This window comes from Panthera onca, chromosome B3 (genome assembly GCF_046562875.1).
Source record: "Panthera onca isolate mPanOnc1 chromosome B3, mPanOnc1 haplotype 2, whole genome shotgun sequence".
NCBI classification, from domain to species: domain Eukaryota; kingdom Metazoa; phylum Chordata; class Mammalia; order Carnivora; family Felidae; genus Panthera; species Panthera onca.
This window is the reverse complement of record NC_138344.1, coordinates 52033212-52040958: the sequence shown is the minus strand read 5'-3', so window position 1 is coordinate 52040958 and position 7747 is coordinate 52033212. Positions and strand designations below refer to the sequence as shown.

Genomic DNA, 7747 nt, shown 5'->3' with positions numbered 1-7747 from the left:
CGAGACCATTGATTTCTGCTCTCTTTGTTATTTCCTGTCTTCTGATGTTTTGGGTTTTATTTGCTGTTCTTTTTCCAGTTCTTTAAGGTGTAAGGTTAGGTTGCCTTTCTTCCTTCTTTAGGAAGGCCTGAATTGCTATATACTTTCCTGCCTTTGCTGTATCCCAGAGGTTTTGGGCTGTGGTATTATTTTCACTGGCTTACATGTACTTTTTAATTTCCTCTTTAACTTCTTGGTTTGCCCATTTATTCTTTAGTAGGATGTTCTTTAGTCTCTGAGTATTTGTTACCTTTCCAAATTTCTTGTGGTTGATTTCGAGTTTGATAGTGTTGTGGTCTGAAAATATGCATGGTATGATCTCGATCTTTTTGTACTTGTTGAGGGCTATTTGTGTCCCAGTACGTGATTTATTCTGAAGAACATTCCATGTGCCCTGGAGAAGAAGGTATATTCTGCTGCTTTAGGATGAAATGTTCTGAATATATCTCTTAAGTCCATCTGGTCCAGTATGTCATTCCTTGTTGATTTTCTGATTAGATGATCTGTCCATTGCTTTGAGTGGGGTTTGATGTCCCCTACTATGATGGTATTGTTATCAATGAGTTTATGTTTGTGGTTAACTGACTTATATATTTGTTTGCTCCGCATTTGGAGCATAAATGTTTACAATTGTTAGGGTTTCTTGGTGGATAGACCCCTTAATTATGGTATAATGCCTTCATCTCTTGTTATAGTATTTTAAAATCTAGATTGTCTGATATAAGTATGGCTACTCTGGCTTTCTTTTGTTGACCATTACCATGATATATGGTTCTCCATCTCCTTACTTTCTTTTTTTTTTTTTTTTTTTTTTTTTAATTTTTTCTTCTTAAATGTCAGCAGTGGAACGATCCACCCTTTTCACTTGCAAAGGGTGAACAGAAAGCTACTATATTTCTCTAGGACATTTACAAAGAGTTATCTTCTCCATCTCCTTACTTTCAATCTGAAGGTGTCTTTAGGTCTAAAGTGTGTCTCTTGTAAACAGCGTATAGATAGATGTTGTTTTCTTATCCATTCTGTTACCCTGTATTTTTTGATTGGAGCATTTAGTCCATTGACATTTAGAGTGAGTACTGAAAGATACGAATTTACTGCCATTATGTTGCTTGTAGAGTTGGAGTTTCTGGTGGTGTTCTCTGGTCCTTTCTAGTCGTTGTTGCTTTTGGTATTCATTTATTGATTGACTGATTGTCTTTTCTCCTCTCAGAGGGTCCCTCTTAAAATTTCTTGCAGGGTTGGTTTAGCGGTCACAAACTCATTTAGTTTTTGTCTGGGAAATTTTTAAATCTCTCCTTCTATTTTGTTTTTGTTACTTTGCTTTTTTTTTAATATGAAATTTATTGTCTTTTAAAAATTCATTTATTTTTTTAATGTGAAATTTATTGTCAAATTGGTTTCCATACAACACCCAGTGCTCATCCCAACAGGTGCCCTCCTCAATGCCCATCACCCACCCTCCCCTCCCTCCCACCCCCATCAACCCTCAGTTTATTCTCAGTTTTTAAGTGTCTCTTATGGTTTGGCTCCCTCCCTCTTTTTTTTCCCCTTCCCCTCCCCCATGGTCTTCTGTTAAGTTTCTTAGGATCCACATAAGAGTGAAAACATATGGTATCAGTCTTTATCTGCATGACTTACTTCACTTAGCATAACACTCTCCAGTTCCATCCACATTGCTACAAAAGGCCATATTTCATTCTTTCTCATTGCCAAGTAGTATTCCATTGTATATATAAACCACAACTTCTTTATCCATTCATCAGTTGATGGACATTTAGGCTCTTTCCATAATTTGGCTATTGTTGAAAGTGCTGCTATAAACATTGGGGTACAAATGCCCCTATGCATCAGCACTCTCTGTATCCCTTGGGTAAATTCCTAGCAGTGCTATTGCTGGGTCATAGGGTAGGTCTATTTTTAATTTTTTGAGGAACCTCCACACTGTTTTCCAGAGTGGCTGCACCAGTTTGCATTCCCACCAGCAGTGCAAGAGGGTTCCCATTTCTCCACATTCTGTCCAGCATCTATAGTCTCCTGATTTGTTCATTTTAGCCACTCTGACTGGCTTGAGGTGACATCTCAGTGTGGTTTTGATTTGTATTTCCCTGATGAGGAGTGATGTTGAGCATCTTTTCATGTGCCTGTTGGCCACCTGGATATCTTCTTTAGCGAAGTGTCTATTCATGTCTTCTGCCTATTTCTTCACTGGATTGTTTTTCGGGTATGGAGTTTGGTGAGTTCTTTATAAGTTTTGGATACTAGCCCTTTGTCTGATATGCCATTTGCAAATATCTTTTCCCATTCCATTGGTTGCCTTTTAGTTTTGTTGATTGTTTCTTTTGCAGTGCAGAAGCTTTTTATCTTCATGAGGTCCCAATAGTTCATTTGTTTTTAATTTAACCCTTGCCTTTGGAGATGTATCAAGTAAGAAATTGCTGCTGAAGTCAGAGAGGTTTTTTTCCCCTGCTTTCTCCCCTAGGGTTTTGATGGTTTCCTGTCTCACATTAGGTCCTTCATCCATTTTGAGTTTATTTTTGTGAATGGTGTAAGAAAGTGGTCTAGCTTCATCCTTCTTCATCTTGCTGTCCGGTTCTCTCAGCACAATTTGTTGAAGAGACTGTCTTTTTTCCACTGGATATTCTTTCCTGCTTTGTCAAAGATTAGTTGGCCATACATTTGTGGGTCCAATTCTGGAGTCTCTATTCTATTCCATTGGGCTATGTGTCTGTTTTTGTGCCAATACCATGCTGTCTTGATGATGACAGCTTTGTAATAGAGGCTCAAGTCTGGGATTGTGATGCCTCCTGCTTTGGTTTTCTTCTTCAATATTACTTTGGCTATTTGGGGTCTTTTGTGGTTCCATACAAATGTTCTCCTATTTTGAATCACAGCATTACTGGATAAAGAATTCTTGCCTGCATATTTTTCTGATTCAGCACATGGAATATATCCTGCCACTCCTTTCTGGCCTGTCAAGTTTCTGTGGATAGATCTGCTGCAAACCTGATCTGTCTTCCCTTGTAGGTTAAGGATTTCCCCCGTGTTTTCCTGATTCTTTCCTTGCCTATTTTGTGAATTTGATTATGATATGTCTTGTTGATGGTCAGCTTTTGTTGAATCTAATGGGATTTCTCTGTGCTTCCTGGATTTTGATGTCTGTGTCTTTCCCCAGGTTAGTAAAGTTTTCTGCTATGATTTGCTCACATAACCCTTCTACCCCCTTTTCTCTCTCTCCATCTTCTGAGACCCCTATGATTCATGATTCAGATGTTATTCCTTTTTAATGAGTCACTGAGTTCTCTAATTCTTAAATTGTGCTCTTTTGCCTTAGTTTCCCTCTTTTTTTCTGCTTCATTATTCTCCATTGGATTGTTGTCTATATCACTGATTCACTGCTCTGCTTCATCCATCCTTGCCACCAAGGCATCCTTGAGATCGCAACTCAGTTATAGCATTTTTAATTTTGTCCTGACTTGTACTTGTTTTATCTCCTCAGAAAGGGATTCTGTGCTTTTTTCAACTCCATCTAGTATTGTTATTATCAGGATTCTAAATCTGGTTCAGACATCTTGGTTGTATTTGTGTTAAGTCCCTAGCTGTTATTTCTTCCTGTTCTTTATTTTGGGGTGAATTCCTTCATTTTGTCATTTTAGAGGATGAAAAAGAGTAAATATAAAAAAAATTTAAAAACTGAAAACAACACAAAAAATCAAATGAAGGATGCCAGCTCCTTGGTGCATTTTGGTCTGGTTTTAAAGAAGCTTGATAGAGAAAAAAAGGGCAAGAAAAAAAAAAGAAAATGAAAATTTAAAAAAAATGAATGCAATAACAGAATAGTTTACTTTCATTATTTCATTTTAGAGTTTTAAAAATTTATAAAAAAGTAAAAAAGGTAGAAAAAGTCAAAGCTTTTTATAAAAATGGAAAATAAATTTTTTAAGAAAAAAAAATTGAATAGATGAACCAGCAAACAGAATGAAATACGATTGAAATTACATCCAGTTTCCCCTAGAAGTCAAACTATGAAGCAGTTTATAGTCCGTAAACAGACACAGAGATTTGTGGTGTTCCTCTAGATCAAGGTGGCCCAACTGGGTGGGGCTTGGTGTAGCATCTGTTCTCCACTAGATGGCGCTTAGTTTATTGGGGTGGATCCTTGCAGTGCGTGTAGGTGTGTATGCACATGTGGGGAAAGGGTCAAAGTGGCCCCACCCACCTACCCAGTCTCAAGTATCAGAACTCTGTGCTCTAGCCAACTGGCAATTAAGCACCCCTCTTCTGTCTCTAGCTTCTGCCCACTCCCAGCTTCCACACTGTCTATAACCAAGCTGTCAGCTTGCCAGGTGGCACCTTCCTCCCGAGTTTTATCTAAGATGGGGCTGTGTTTCCAAACCCCTCACTTCTGAGGGCACTGCAGCTTTAATCTGTTCAGACCCTCTGGGGGGAGGGTCTCCCTGAACAATGCCCTGGTGCCGGCCTGCCCCCTGGAATGTTTGTAAGACTGTGTTGCTGCAGATGCCCAGAGACTGCAGCTGGGTGCCAGCCTACCCCAGAAAAAGTTCATGTGATCATGTAGTAGCAGTGTTTCAGGGACTATGGTAAATCACAACACACATCTGGCAGCAGGCTTCATCCTGAAAACCCTTGTTCCAACACCAGCGAATGTGACTGTTCTCCAGGGTCCACTAGGACCTTTGCCTGTGAGGAGGCTGCACAGCCTCTACTCAGTGTCCTGGAAGCAGGGAAGCCACCTCTCCTCATGTGGCCTAAGGACTTCTTGGACCTCGCTGTTTCTGGGGATTCACCCTTCCCACTGGAGCTATGCCAGGTATCAAGGTGCAGAGTTTCAGACTCTGAACTCCCCTATCTATAGCATCTTAATGGAAATTAAACCCTGTCTTTTCTCCTTAATCCCTTTTTTGTTCAGTCCACTCTTTCTCTGTCTTCAGCCGCTTTCAGCAGGGGATGGGAGGAGTGCTTTTCCTGTATTCTCCCCCTTGTCTCCTTCCTCTCTCTGCAAGCAAAAACAGCTCCCAACCCTCCGTGGCTTCTCTCTCCCTCAGTTCACCTTTCCCCACTGAGTACTTGCCAAGTTCTGTGGTTCAAGTTGTGTAGATTTTTCTGTCAATCCTCAAAGCAGTTTTCTAGGTGTGCAAGATTGTTTGGTGTTGATCTAGCTGTTTTTCAGGGATGAGAGAGGCAAAAAATGTTTCATGCTGTTCTGCCATCTTGGTCCCTCCAGGAGATGCCTGTGATGTGACATTCTTAAATCACCTGGTAAGGCTGCTGGGAACTCTGTAAGCAAGGTATCAAGCCAACATTTCCAAGAGGCTCCATTGGCTCCATAAAGTCAACCTTAATTCCTTAAAACTGTCTGGTAATATCTAAGTCTTTGCATCTCTCTCTCAAATAGGACATTCCCATCAAAGCCTCGGTAATATAACCAAGGTTTCCAAATGGTGTCCCTTATGAGGAGAACAGATTCTTATTGAACTTAAAGCAATAACTGTAGTTGCCATGGAAGAAAGAATACTCCCTGAGAGTTTCTAGATTCTGAAGGGTTCAGGTAGAGAAAAAAGTTAAATGTTTCAATTTGTTCACAAAGGAATATTTTATCCTCTTCATTCAGTCCTATGCTATTAATTTGTTCTGTTTGTGTCTTTCCCATTATTTCTGGAAATTCTTACCTAGTTTAGTTTTGATTTTAAAGATACCAAAAACCTTTATTTGTCAGAAGTCCTTTTTACGAAACTTCTTGAAGATCAAACACATTTTGCATGAGCATCAGAACACTAACTATAAAGGACAAAAAACTCAGAAATGGACATGGTTAGGGGAGCCTGGGTGGCTCAGTTGGTTGAGCGACCAACTTTGGCTCAGGTCATGATCTCACAACTTGTGGGTTCGAGCCCCGCTTCAGGCTCTGTGCTGACAGCTCGGAGCCTGGAGCCTGCTTCAGATTCTGTGTCTCCCTCTCTCTCTGCCCCTAACCCACTCGCATTCTGTCCCTGTCCTCTCAAAAATAAATAAACATAAAAAAAATTAGAAGAAATGGACATGGTTAAAGATCTGAGAATTCATTATAATGTAATTGCCAAGGAAATCTGGTTATTGTATATTTCAATACTTTAATGGCCATATGCTAGGACGTATTAAAACTTCAGGAATTTCATTTATTTTTCTACAATAGTTATAGCATTTACCCATATAATACAACCTAAGGCTTACGGTTGGTTTAACAGTGCTTTCCAAGTAACTTAATATACAAAATTAGCCTAGTTAGTCACAAAGACGTCATTTATCATTTGAAATCTCAAGGGAGTCTGTTAAACACCTCAGAAAGTTTTAAAGCTCATGCCTAAATAGGATTAGATTATAAATTTAATAATTATCTATTTACCCACTTGGCAGTAACAGATTCTACAGAAGGTTATATATACAATTGTCAGCAAAACTTACCTCCTTTAATATTGAGAATTTCAGTTCTCTTGTCTTTAGCAGGTCTTTGAGTACATAAAACATAGAAACATTTTGTGGTTTTTTTTGGCACATAAACTTTGTTTAGATTTTTTAAAAGTTTATTTACTTTTGTGAGAGCGAGTGAGCGAGAGAGCGCAAGCACATGCACAGAGGAGGGGCACAGAGAGAAGAAGACAAAGAATCCCAAGTAGGCTTCACGCTGCCAGTACATAGCCTGTTGTGGGACTCAGTCTCACAAACTGTGAGATCATGACCTGAGCTGAAACCAAGAGTCTGACACTTAACCACCTGAGCCACCCAGGCCCCTATATTTTCTTATTAAGAGCAGACCAGCAATCCAAGAAAACTTTGTCTTCTAAAGAGTGAGAGAGCAGAATTTCAATCTTATACCAGTGTGCTTTAAAAAAAAATTTTTTTTTAAATGTTTACTTTTGAGAGAGAGAGAGGGAGAGAAAGAGAGCAATCGAGATCAAGTGCAAGTTGGGGAGGGGCAGAGAGAGAGGGAGAAAGAAAATCCGAAGCAGGCTCCAGGCTCTGAGCTGTCAGAGCAGAGCCTGACACCATACTCAAACTCACAAACTGCTAGATCATGACCTGAGCTGAAGTTGGGCACTTAACCGACTGAGCCACCTATGTACCCCTATACCAGTGTACTTTTAATTTTTTAACAAACTTTTGTATTTAACTTATTATATTTTGAGAGAGAGAGAAAGGATGTGAGCAGAGAAGGGACAGAGAGAAGTGGGAGAGAGGATCCAAAGCAGGTTCTATACTGACCACAGAGAACCCAATGTGGGGCTCTAACTCACAGCAGAGAGCTGACATGGGGCTTGAACTCATGAACCATGAGATCATGATCTGGACCAAAAATGGATGCTTAACCAACTGAGCCACCCAGGGGCCCCTACCAGTGTACTTTTAAGATCCATCCATTTCAATCTTTACCTGTCCTGACCACACATAAAATTCTTTTCTAAAACTTTCCCTTCACAAACCTACAAATTTCTTCTGCATTCAGATTTTGTCCTAAGCCTTTTTTTACCCCAAACAACCAGTCTCATTTCAGGACAAAATTACCTTTTTTTCCCCTCTAGAAACTACAGTCTTACTTACATTTATTAGAATTTTAACTCTTAGAAACCTTAGTCTCTAATGAAAATTGTTAACCCTTTTACATCAGAATTCTTGAGATCAGCAAATTTACAAATACATTTCACAACTTTTAAAA

At 39.5% G+C, this 7747-nt stretch overlaps 1 non-coding gene across 1 annotated transcript; it reads right to left on the bottom strand.

Annotated features, from left to right (window-relative positions):
* Positions 1-870: 870 nt before the first annotated feature.
* Positions 871-1006, bottom strand: LOC132676986 (small Cajal body-specific RNA 24). The gene has a single exon (XR_009609164.3).
* Positions 1007-7747: the final 6741 nt, after the last annotated feature.